General features: G+C 40.3%; 1 protein-coding gene across 3 annotated transcripts in view; it reads right to left on the bottom strand.

Moving 5' to 3' along the window:
- The window catches only part of PARD3B (par-3 family cell polarity regulator beta), a 1,143,268-nt gene that overhangs the window by 1,112,277 nt on the left and 18,482 nt on the right, over window positions 1-12,509 (bottom strand). The gene's annotated exons all lie outside the window — the stretch shown is intronic.

Genomic DNA, 12,509 nt, shown 5'->3' with positions numbered 1-12,509 from the left:
TGAGGTTGAAACCCTAGGCCATGCTGAGCCTTCTCTAGATAACCCTGTAATAGTCTGCCCTGAGGACATAGCTGCCCCACCTCCAGCTTGCCTTGAGGAATTGGCCACCCAACCTCCTCCTGAAGGGATTAGCCCTAGAGTTATTAATCCTGTTTCACCAGATGAAACTGCAAATGAAGGCCCTGAAGCAAATGGCTTGGAAGATATTTCTAATTCTTTTCATGACCCACCCCCACCACCCCTCATTTCTTCTAGACCTATAACTAGACTAAAGTCCCAATAGGCCCCTAAAGGTGAGGTACAAAGTATCACACATGAGGAAGTACGTTATACTCCAAAAGAACTGTGTGAGTTTTCCAATTTATATAGACAGAAATCAGGGGAATATGTGTGGCAATGGATTTTAAGAGTGTGAGATAATGGTGGGAGGAATATAAGGCTGGATCAGGCTGAATTTATTGATATGGGCCCATTAAGCAGAGATTCTGCATTCAATGTTACAGCTCAAGCGGTCAGAAAAGGTGTTAACAGCTTGTTTGGGTGGTTGGTTGAAACATGGATTAAAAGGTGGCCAACATTACCGGAAGTTGAAATGCCAGAACTGCCTTGGTATAATGTAGATGAGGGGATCCAGAGGCTTAGAGAGATTGGGATGTTAGAGTGGATTTATCATGCAAAGCCTGCTCTTACACCCCAGGAATGTCCAGAGGATGCACCTTTTACCAGAACAGTGAGAAATAAGTTTGTGAGACTAGCACCATTATCCCTCAAGAGCTCTGTGGTTGCACTTCTCTGTAGGTCAGATATTACTGTAGGAACTGCTGTCACTGAGCTGGAATCCTTAAACACAATGGGGATGATGGGATCCCGAGTTGGCAGAAGCCAGGTGGCAGCACTTAATCACCAAAGACAGGGTAGACGCGGCTATTATAATAGACAACAAACTCAAAGGAGGCATCAAAATTATATGACACGCAGAGATTTGTGGCATTGGCTAGTAAATCATGGGGTGCCTAGAAATACAATAGAAGGGCAGTCTACTAAATTCTTGTTGGAGCTGTATAAACAAAAGAGTTCTAGGTCAAGGGAACAGAAGTCTAACCTGAATTACAAAAACACAGAGTCACGGTCCCTTAATCAATTTCCAGACTTGAAACAGTTTACAGACCTTGAGCCCCTTGAATGAAGGGGAGGCCAGGTCCCTATGGGGGAGAAACCTGTTACACTGCCACAAATTTATACTGTTAATCTTCCTCTAAGTCTTCCCCAAGGAGACCGACGGCCTTTTACCAGGGTAACTGTGCATTGGGGAAAAGGAAATGATCAGATATTTCGGGGATTATTAGACACTGGTTCAGAAGTGACATTAATTCCAGGGGACCCAAAACGTCACTCTGGACCACCAGTCAGAGTGGGGGCTTATGGAGGCCAGGTGATCAATGGAGTTTTAGCTCAGGTCCGTCTCACAGTGGGTCCAGTGGGTCCCCAGACCCATCCTGTAGTTATTTCCCCAGTTCTGGAATGTATAATTGGCATAGGCATACTGAGCAACTGGAAGAATCCCCACGTTGGTTCTCTAACTCGTGCAGTGAGGGCTATTATGGTGGGAAAGGCCAAATGGAAGCCACCAGAACTGCCCCTACCAAGCAAAATAGTAAATCAGAAGCAATACCGTATTCCTGGAGGGATTGCAGAGATTACTGCCACTCTTAAGGACTTGAAAGATGCAGGGGGGGTGATTCCCACCACATCCCTGTTCAACTCTCCTATTTGGCCTGTGCAGAAAACAGATGGGTCTTGGAGAATGACAGTGGATTATCGTAAACTCAACCAGGTGGTAACTCCAATTGCAGCTGCTGTTCCAGATGTAGTATCATTGCTTGAGCAAATCAATACATCCCCTGGTACCTGGTATGCAGCTATTAATCTGGCAAATGCTTTTTTCTCAATAGCTATTAGTAAGGACCACCAGAAACAGTTTGCTTTCAGCTGGCAAGGTCAGCAATATACTTTCACTGTTCTACCTCAGGGGTATATCAACTCTCCAGCCCTATGTCATAATCTTGTTCACAGAGACCTTGATCGTTTCTGCCTCCCACAAGACATCACACTGGTCCATTATATTGATGATATCATGTTGATTGGACCTAGTGAGCAAGAAGTAGCAACTACTCTAGATTTACTGGTAAGGCATTTGTGTGTCAGAGGATCGGAAATAAATCCAACAAAAATACAGGGGCCTTCCACCTCAGTAAAATTTCTAGGTGTCCAGTGGTGTGCGGCATGTCGAGATATCTCTTCTAAGGTGTAGGATAAACTGCTGCATCTGGCCCTTCCCACAACTAAAAAAGAGGCACAACGCCTAGTTGGTCTTTTTGGATTTTGGCGACAACATATTCCTCATTTGGGTGTGCTACTCCGGCCCATTTATCGAGTGACCAGAAAAGCTGCTAATTTTGAGTGGGGACCTGAACAAGAGGAGGCTCTGCGACAAGTCCAGGCTGCTGTGCAAGCTGCTCTGTCACTTGGGCCATATGATCCAGCAGATCCAATGGTGCTGGAAGTGTCAGTGTCAGACAAATAGAGATGTTGTCTGGAGCCTTTGGCAGGCCCCTATAGGAGAATCACAACGCAGACCCTTAGGATTTTGGAGTAAAGCCTTACCATCTGCTGCAGATAACTACTCTCCTTTTGAGAAACAGCTTTTGGCCTGCTATTGGGCCTTAATAGAGACTGAATGCTTAACCATGGGCCACCAAGTTACCATGAGTCCTGAGTTACCTATCATGAGTTGGGTGTTGTCTGACCCACCAAGCCATAAAGCTGGGCGTGCACAGCAGCACTCTACTGTAAAATGGAAATGATATATATGAGACAGAGCCAGAGCAGGTCCTGAAGGCACAAGGAAGTTACATGAAGAAGTGGCACAAATGCCCATGCCCTGTGATTAAAATCAATGGAAAACTATAACACAATCCAGGCAGGACTACTAATGGCTCTGAAACTTCAGGAATGAAGGTTTGGGTCACCCCACCAGGCAAAGAACCACGGCCAGCTGAAGTGCTTGCTGAGGGGAAAGGGAACATGGAATGCGTAGTGGAAGAAGGGAGTGATAAATATGAACTTCGACCACGTGATCAGTTACAAAAACGAGGACTGTAATGCTGTCTTGTTCATGTTATACTATTTAAGTTGTAAGATATCAAGTTTAAGAATGAATGTTGCCCAAGGATTTGCACCCTATTCTGGAGAAATTTAATGTGTTTCCAGTTATATGCAGGACAGTTGAGTATTGTCAGGTAAAAGAAAAAAAATGTGTGCTTATTTGTTTTCATTTGGAAATTAAGTATGGTATAAGGTGATATATATATATAGGTGCCAAGTTGAGGTACCTGTTTATCTGATTGGGCAAGCGCTGGCCTGTCTGTTGCAATGAGGACATTTCATAGGATTAGGTCATGATTACGTCAGCTACATCCACAACTGATTCCATTTGTAATCAGCCAAAGGGGAGTATCTTCTGCAATTAGTGATGCTAAATCTAATCATGGGAAGCCTTTTAAGGAGGACTCAGAGGAGACAGGTTCCATTCCTGCTTTGGCTGGTGAGTCTCTCCTGTGGAGTTCATCCAGGCCATCCATCGGAGTCATCGGCTTCGCAGCCTGCCCTATGGATTTTGAACTCTGCATTCCTACGGTCACATGAGACACTTTTATAAATTTTGTATTTGCAAGTGTTCCCTGTTGATTCTGTCCCTCTAGAGAACCCTAACTAATACACTGTGTGAAAATTCTACTGATATGGTATCAGAGTCCACAATGCAACTAACCTTTAAGAAAGCATCATTATTGAATATTCATGTGGTATAAAAAAATTTTTAAAAAGGATAACCAGATACCTGAAAAAAAATTCTTAAAATTTTCCTCCCATTTCCAAATGCATGCATGTGTCAGACAGAAGAGTTTTCATATAGTCCAACCAAAACAATATATTGCAACACAGTGAATGAAGCATATTTGAGATTCCAGATATCTAGAGTAAGACAGACTTCAAAAAGATTTGAAAACAGGTGTTATCTTAATATGTAATGGGGGCTTACTGTTATTTAAAATCAATTAAATATATTCTCAAATGTCTGTTTTAGTTACAAATATGGTAAATATAGATATAATTTACATAAAGAGTTCTTTTGGTCCTCAACAACGTAGTCTAAAAGGGTGTTGAGACTAGTAAGTTTGAAAACTACTGTAAAGCTGCTATTTCTCCATCTCTGCCATATGATACACTGTCCTCAATTCTTCTCCATTTATCAAACTTATGTGTTTCACATTTAGCCATCCCAGCCTATGAATTCCTAGGAAACTCATCTGACACCTGGGTGTTGCTTTCTTCTTTTTCTGTATGCATGTATATCTCTCCAACTAGATTATAAAGCCCTGAAGGAAAGGGACTGTGCTGTGTGTGTACATGGCAGGTATTCAAAAAACACCCCACTTGCCATTTCTATAGCTAACTTAATTATAAGCTGAGTAGGAACGCAATTCATATAAGCCATTGGGCTGGAATTTAAGGCATGTGTGAGTTCCAAAGTGTCACCTAGAGAAGCAGAGAACACAGGCATAGATTACAAAATATTTAATTGGAAAGGAGAGTAGATAAGGAAGATCAGATCATATAAACTTCATTTCTCAATAAAATAGAAAGCAAGTTATCCATGAGCATTTCAAAGCAAAGATTTAAGGAATAAAACAATAACATTACGAGAAGGGCAAGGAGGAATCAAAGGAATTCCCCGTGTCTCTTATTTTAAAAGCAAGAAAAAAATATATTAAACTAAATCAAAATGTAGTGAGGGCTCTTCACCATCTGGAGTCATGTTTCAAGTGGCCCTTCCTCAACCTCAAACAAAAATGGAACAAGAGAGGAAAAAATCAGAAATCCAAATCTACTTGGAGCAATCATTTTTTAAAATTTTTTACTAGACATTTCTGAACCACAGTTAAGTTTTTTTTTTTTTTAAGGCTCTGGGAAAATGTCTCTGATCAAATACTTCTGTCAAAACTCAAGCCCACTGAATCTCTATAAACGTGTCTATAAATACAGAGACTGCGATTATTTATCCCTCTTGTATTTCCTCAACTCTTTCCTACAAAAGGAAGAAATCCAGCACCTAATATTTAAAGTTACCAATACTATAACTATGTCATGATGAAAGAAATATGGGGTGACAAGTAAAACTCTCTCAAGTTCTCCAGGATTTTATCAAGCCACATGTACTTCTGGGCCATGATCACGGTTAGGAAATAAAGACCTAAAAAAAAAAGTAAAAGGGTATTCCATGATCAGAGACTGAAAGGCTAAATTCTGTTAGTCGATTGTACCTTTATAACTCAGGGATCTCTACAGAAACAGAACCAACAGGAGATATGCATGGGGGTAGGGTGGGGTGGATATATTATGTAAATATACAATTTAAATAGAAATTTGCTCTCAAGAGCAAGTCCAAATTCCACAGGGTAGGTCGCTAGCTGGGAATTCCAATGAAGATTCTCAATTAATTCCCCAAGAAAAAGAAGCTGGCTGGCTGCAGCAGAGATGGAAATTCTCCCTTCGTATTGCTAAAATCATCCTGTTTTCCTTTTAAGGCCTTCAACTGATTGGTTGAGACTTCTCTCACTGTTGAATGCAATCTCCTCAGTTGATTGTAGATATAATCCACCATAGATGCAATCAACTTATTGATTAAAATCCATGAAATATCCTCAGAGTAACAATCAGGCCAGTGTTGCTTGACCAAACAACTGGACACCATCACCTGGCCAAGATGATACACATGGACTTAACCATCATACTACCCAATGTGTTTTACAGATTTAACACAATCCCAAACAAAATTTCAATAGCTTTCTCTTCAGAAATGGAAAAGTCAATCAACAAATTTATATGGGATGTTAAGGGACCCCAAACAGCCAAAACTGTCTTGAAAACAAGAAAAAACTGGATGATTAACTTCCCAATTTTAAAATTTATTACAAAGCTACAGTTATCAAAACAGCATAAGAACACACATATAGGCAAATGGACTAGCAGTGACCCCGAAATAAACTGTCATATCTATGGCCAATTGATTTTTGACAAAGTTCCAAGTTCATTCTAGGGGGAAAGAATAGCCTGTTCAACAAATGGTGCTGGGAAAATTGGGTATTCACCTGCAATAGAATGAAAGTGGACTCCTACCTCAGACCATATACAAAAATTAACTCAAAATGATCAAAGACCTTCATATAAGAACGAATACTGTAAACTTGCTAGGAGAAAACTGAAACATCTGCAGGACCTTATGTTAGGCAATGGTTTCTTAGACTTCACAACAAAAGCACAAGAAACAAAAGGGAAAAAAATAGATAAATGGCACTTCAAAATTAAAAACTTTTGTGCAAAGGACTTCATCATGAAAGTAAGGAGACAGCCTCACAGAATGGGAGAAGATATTTGGATACCACATAGCCAATAAGGGTTTAATATTCCAAACGACCCAATTTAAAAATGGGAAAAAGACTGGCACAGACGTTTCTCCAAAGATATACAAATGTCTAAAAAGCACATGAAAAAGATACTATCAACATCATTAGCTATTATGAAAATGCAAGTCAAAACCACAATAAGATACCATTTCACACTCACCAGACGGCTACTATCTAAAAAAACAAAGATAAGTGCCAGAGAGGATTTGGGGAAATGGTGTCACTTGTTCATTGCTGGTGGGAACATAACTGGTGCAGCTGCTGTGGAAGACAGTTTGGTGGTTTCTCAAAAAGTTATGTATAGGCTTACCATACGACCTGGGAATCCCACTTCTAGGTATACACCCAGATGAACTGAAAGCAGGGACTCAAACAGATATTTGCAAACTGATGTTCATTGTAGCATTATCCACAACTGCAAAAGATGGAAGCAACCCAAGTGCCATCAATGATAAATAGATTAAAAAAATGTGATTCAGACATGCAATGGAATAGTACACAGCCCTATAAAGAATGAGTTTTAATACATGTGACAGACAATATGGAGGAACCTCTAAGACTCATGTTGAGTGAAATAAGCCAGATATAAAAGGACAAATATTATACCATCTCACTAATATGAAATAATTATAATATACCAATTCATAGGATCAGAAACTAAAATACATGTTTCTAGGGGATGTCTAGAAATGCTTACTTGGCACATAGCTTCTGTTTGGGATACTGGAAACGTTTTGGCATTGGATGATGGTGACGGTAGCAGTAACACTGTGAATGTAATTAACACCACTGAATTATGTTTTTGAATGTGTTTAAAAGGAAATTTTAGGTTGTATGTATATTACTAGAATTTAAACAACAACATAGGATTGTACAATCCAAACAGTAAATCCTAAGATAAACTATGGACAATGGTAAATAGTATAACAATATTGTTTTATCAGATGTAACAAAGGTATCACACTAATGTAATGTGTTAATAATAGGGAAAACTGCAAGAGGAGTAGTATACTAGAAATCTGTATTTTCTCCATGATTTTTCTGTAACCGTACAATTTCTCTAAGAAACAGCTCACATTCTGGCTGTTCACAAGACTCTAAATCCAAAACTATTCTCTGTGATACATAAAATATACTTGACATTACCATCCATAAAAAAAAATCATTTGAACACTTACAATGCATACTTGATTTTAGGAATTTTAATTCCACTTCACATTTTATTGAGATCCATAAAACAATGTAATCTTAGAGCTGTGGGGATTTCTAAAGTCACGTGACCTCATGACGCAGCCAATGTCCCCTAAACATCAGGTAGCCCAGTGGTTTTCTAACTATGGGTCCTGACCCATTAAAAGGCTGTGAAATCAATTTAGTGGGTCCTAACAATTTAACAAAGGAGAATAATTAAAAATATAATAAAATCAGAGGACTTCATTCATACTAAGGGTAACACTCTTTGGTGAAATTCTTGTTTGTTGTATATGCATGTGTATGTTATAAGTACTGGATCATGAAGGAGATATTTCTTATTGTGTTTATCCATCTGAATCCTTACAGAAAATAGACTGTTCACTCAAGCTCAGTGCTGAGGATTTTAATTAAGAAACTATTTAGGAAGGTTTGTGCAGGATTAAGGGAAACCAACAAGGGATAGTACTTGTAACAGTGGCAAGCAAGCCCTTGCCATTAACTAGGACCCCAAGGGCCAGGCAAAAGACACAGGAGATGGGCACAAAGAGAAGGGCTCCAAACAGAGAGCTACGGTTTTTAATAAAGGGGTGCAGCCAACCCACAATGACCTAGCAACCCCACTTCTCAGTAGATACCCAAAATAACTGAAAGCAGGGACTCAAACACGTTTGCACATCAATATTTATAGCAGCATTATCCACAATTGCCAAAAGATGAAAGCAACTCTTGTCTAACAGATGAATGGATAAACAATATGTGGTATATACACTAAATGGAGTATTATTCAGCCATAAAAATTAAGTTCTGATTCATCCTACAACTTGAATGAACCTTGAAAACATGTCAAGCCAGACACAAAAGGACAACTATTGTATGATCTTGCTTACATGAAACACCTAGAAAATGCAAGCTTCATAGTGAAAGAAAGAAGTTTATAGATAAGGAGGGATGGAGAAAGGGAGTGAGTGGGAAAATAAAGTTATAGTATAATAGGCAAAGAGCTTCTGATTGAGGTGATAAAGTAGGGGTAAGGATATTGGCGATGGTAGCACAAATTGTGAATGTAATTAACACTACTGAATTGTACACTTGAATGTGCTTAAAATGGGAAACTGAGTCGGATATTTGTTACTACAATAATTTTGTAGAGTCTGCTGATATATCTTGTATATTCATTAATCAAAAATCCACTGATACAGCCTGTACATGTTAACTTATCCTGACCACTTTTATTTATGGACACCACAGTTTTACACATCTGCCCTCAAATCCTTCTCTTGGATCAAGGCTCTTATTCAATGCCAAACAATTGACACTGACAGACTGGCAATGGTGAGAATTCATGGTTTGTGATCTCAGCCAGATTCTTAACTTTCCAACAACCCTTCCATCAATCACTCTCCTATCTCTGTGTGTGAGGCTCTCTGAGATCAGAGACCACCATCTCTTAGTCGTTTCTGTATCTCCATGCCACAGGGCCTGGACTAGAGGCCTAGTCATTAAAATGTCTGTTGAATACATGAACCTTAAATTCCTCCCTCTCCCTCAAGTCTACCCTCACTTCCCTTACACAAGAAGTCAATCACCATGTCTGATTACTTTGCCTCCTAAATCTCAAAGCCCATTTCCTCTCCTGCTCCAATAACCCTGACCTCCACTCCCATAGCAGGAACCTGAACCAGCCTCTCTATCTCCAGTCTCAGACCACCCTCTATTTCCATTCTCCACAATAATCTCTCCAGAAAGGCAAATCAAACAACAGTACCACCTTGCCCAGAATGTTTCATTGACTCCTCGGGCTCTTTAGCTAGCTGTGTGTGTGTGGGGGGGGGGGGGGGGGGGGGGGGGAGCCCCCTGGCTTTGACCTTGCCTCCCTCTACAGCCTTCGTCCTACTACATCCCCTATGATCACCTTGGGAAACTTTCACTGGACCCTCACCCTAATTACACAAATATGCACAAAATACACTGTTTTCCTTTAGACAGAGGCAGGCTACTTCACACTCATGTTGCTGCACAAGCCACACCCATTGCAATACCCTTCCCCACCCTTACTGTCCTCGCTCATTGTCTATGCATCCTTCAAAACCCTGTCTGCATATAATTCATTGAATGAAAACTTCCTGCCTCCTTCCCAGCCCCCACTCACCCCTACCACTAATTTCTCTGGCTGACACATCCATAGCCCCTCTGATACACCATTTTATTTACTGTAATGTTTCCCTCTGATCTTTTTGTCTGCAAGCCTGGTGAGAGCAAGAACTATCTAAGTCTCACAGAAAGCACAATTCTTGACCTAAAGCGGCTAAGCCATTTCTAAAGTGACTTTAAGAATGTTAGATTGTTAGACAACCCTAGCAAAGAATCCCTATATATGGCAGTCTGACTGAGGCCTCACTGAAGACAAGGCATATATTTTTTTAATGTAAAGCAGACAGGATAGACAGACTATAGTTAATCCCCATAATCATTGTCTCTGTACCCCTTCCCAGAAATAAGATGCCTCTCAATGAGGGATGAGTGCACAAATAATATCTATAAATCCCTTATCAAAAGCCTCACTTTGCTTAGAGGTTACCCTGACCAGGGTTCATGTCTCTATAGAGGAATAATAGGAAAATTTACCCTAACTCTCTCTAAAAGGTATCAGAAGTCTATAACAAGCGCTCCCAGCAAGGCCTTAATTTCTGCCTTGAATGAGGCCTAAAAGGGGTCTAACCACTTTCTGGTTTCGCACAGCAACCAGGTTTGCTCATTGTGGCTTAGCCCAGAGTTGTGGACATATTTTCTGTCATCGGCCCCTATCACCAAGTGAGTCCCACCAGCTTCTCCTTGAGTGGCTAGACCACCAGGAGGATTTAAAAATCACACCTTGAGACAGGGGATAGGAGCAGTGCAGGGAACATTTGTCTGGATGATTCTTGGCACTTCATCTGATAGACACTAAAGGGAGAATGAAATCTTTTCAATCTGCTTGTGTCTTCGTGTCCTGCAATCCTTCTCACTGCAATCCAAAGTGGAAGAATCCAACAATCAAAAGAATGGTTGGTTGTGCCCAGAAACTGGAGGCAGCCCCTAAGACACAGATAAAGTGCCCTTCATAATAATGAATTAAAATCAAGATTATCAGAATCATTTTAAAAATTAACATGAAACTAATGAGTAAGAATACTGAAAAATCAAATAATATTCAAGTATATGTGACAGCATTGCACAAATCTTCATGAAGCAAAAACACCATCAAGTCCCTTTTGTGAAAAAACTAAAAGAGCCCTCAATCTCAAAAATCTGAAAAGTGAGTCAATCTGTCAGAATTTCAAGCTATTTAAGACAATCAGTGTGTCAGATATAATGGACCACTAAACTACTGCCTACAGCAAACATGGATATGATGAGATCTCTGAAAATAATCAAGAGAAAAGATGTATTTCAATTTTTTTAAAGCTATGCTGCATATAAGGATCCCAACCTTCAAAACATTATTGTCGAATACAAGGTCATTCTCATTTTTATAAAAGAAAGAGATGTGAAGTTTTGATATAATTTAACAAGCAATTATTGTATACATGCTAAATATCAGGTACTATGCTAAAAACAGAGATAGGAAAATAAGAATTATTCCCTATTCTTGAACACAGTGGGGGAGATGGTATTTGGCAAAGCCTCGCTAGTTGTCCACCAATATCCAAGTGGACTTCTTTTCCCAAGACCACTACATCTGGACTGGGCATGTGGCTAGTCTCCAGTGGCATGTGGGCAGAAGTGACATCTGCCACTTCCAGGCAGAGCCTCAGAACCCCTCATGGTCTCTTTGTTAATCATTAAACACAATGCAGAGCATCTGCAGAAAATTCTGAGGCCAAAGGGAAGAGCAGGCAAAGTAAATCAAAGCCCCCAGTCACCCATACATAGAGATAAGCCACTGTGATTTGGCGGTTGCTTATTAAGTTAGCAGACTCTGACTAATAAACAGTATAATATAAGATATGTTTTACAAAATGAAAGCACGAGCACAGGAAGCTCTAAGAACACAAGACTGAGACCCCCTAAGCCACAGCATGAAGGGAATTCCTAGAATAGAGGAAACTGGATGCACATCCCAAAGAAGGATGTGCAGGATTTACCCTGGGTTAGGAATGGGGGAAAGCCTGAAAGAACACTGGCGTGCATGTAGGACTCTAAAGGGGATAAAGGAAAAGAAGAGACCACACAGATAAAAAAAAAAAGTCTGACTTTCACCTAAAAGCAACAGAGAACTATATTTAATTATTCCCAGTAATACTGCTAATATGATCAGATTTGTGGTTTTATAGTCATCAATGGAGAAGGGTCTAGAAAGATTGGGAGCCAGTAGAGGCAGGGAGGACAGTTAAGGATCTATAATTTCCCACAGGAATAATGAGAGGAAATGCCATGACATGGCTTTGGGTTGGCGAGGAAGACAGCATAGTAGGAATCAAAGGGACTTTGTAACCAACTGGGCAAGTGGTGACATAGGAGGAAGAAAAGGTGGTCATCAAGAAGTGGAGGATATCCAGGCTTATACTAGACAACCAGGTGAATAATGTACCAGACTACAACAGGCTACAGGAAAATGCAGACAAACAGATTTGAGGCAGACAGGTTGGGCTTGAATATCAGAGGGACATACACATGGGAAGATCCAGAGACAGGTAGATACTGGGGTCTGGAGTAAGTTCAGGGCTAGAGGGTAGCAGAGCCATGAATGAGATGGCACTGAGAGCAAGGCCAGAAACCTGACACACCAGCACACGAGGAACTAGTGACCGG

Source organism: Tamandua tetradactyla, chromosome 3 (assembly GCF_023851605.1).
Source record: "Tamandua tetradactyla isolate mTamTet1 chromosome 3, mTamTet1.pri, whole genome shotgun sequence".
NCBI classification, from domain to species: Eukaryota; Metazoa; Chordata; class Mammalia; order Pilosa; family Myrmecophagidae; genus Tamandua; species Tamandua tetradactyla.
This window is presented reverse-complemented; position numbering and strand designations above follow the sequence as displayed.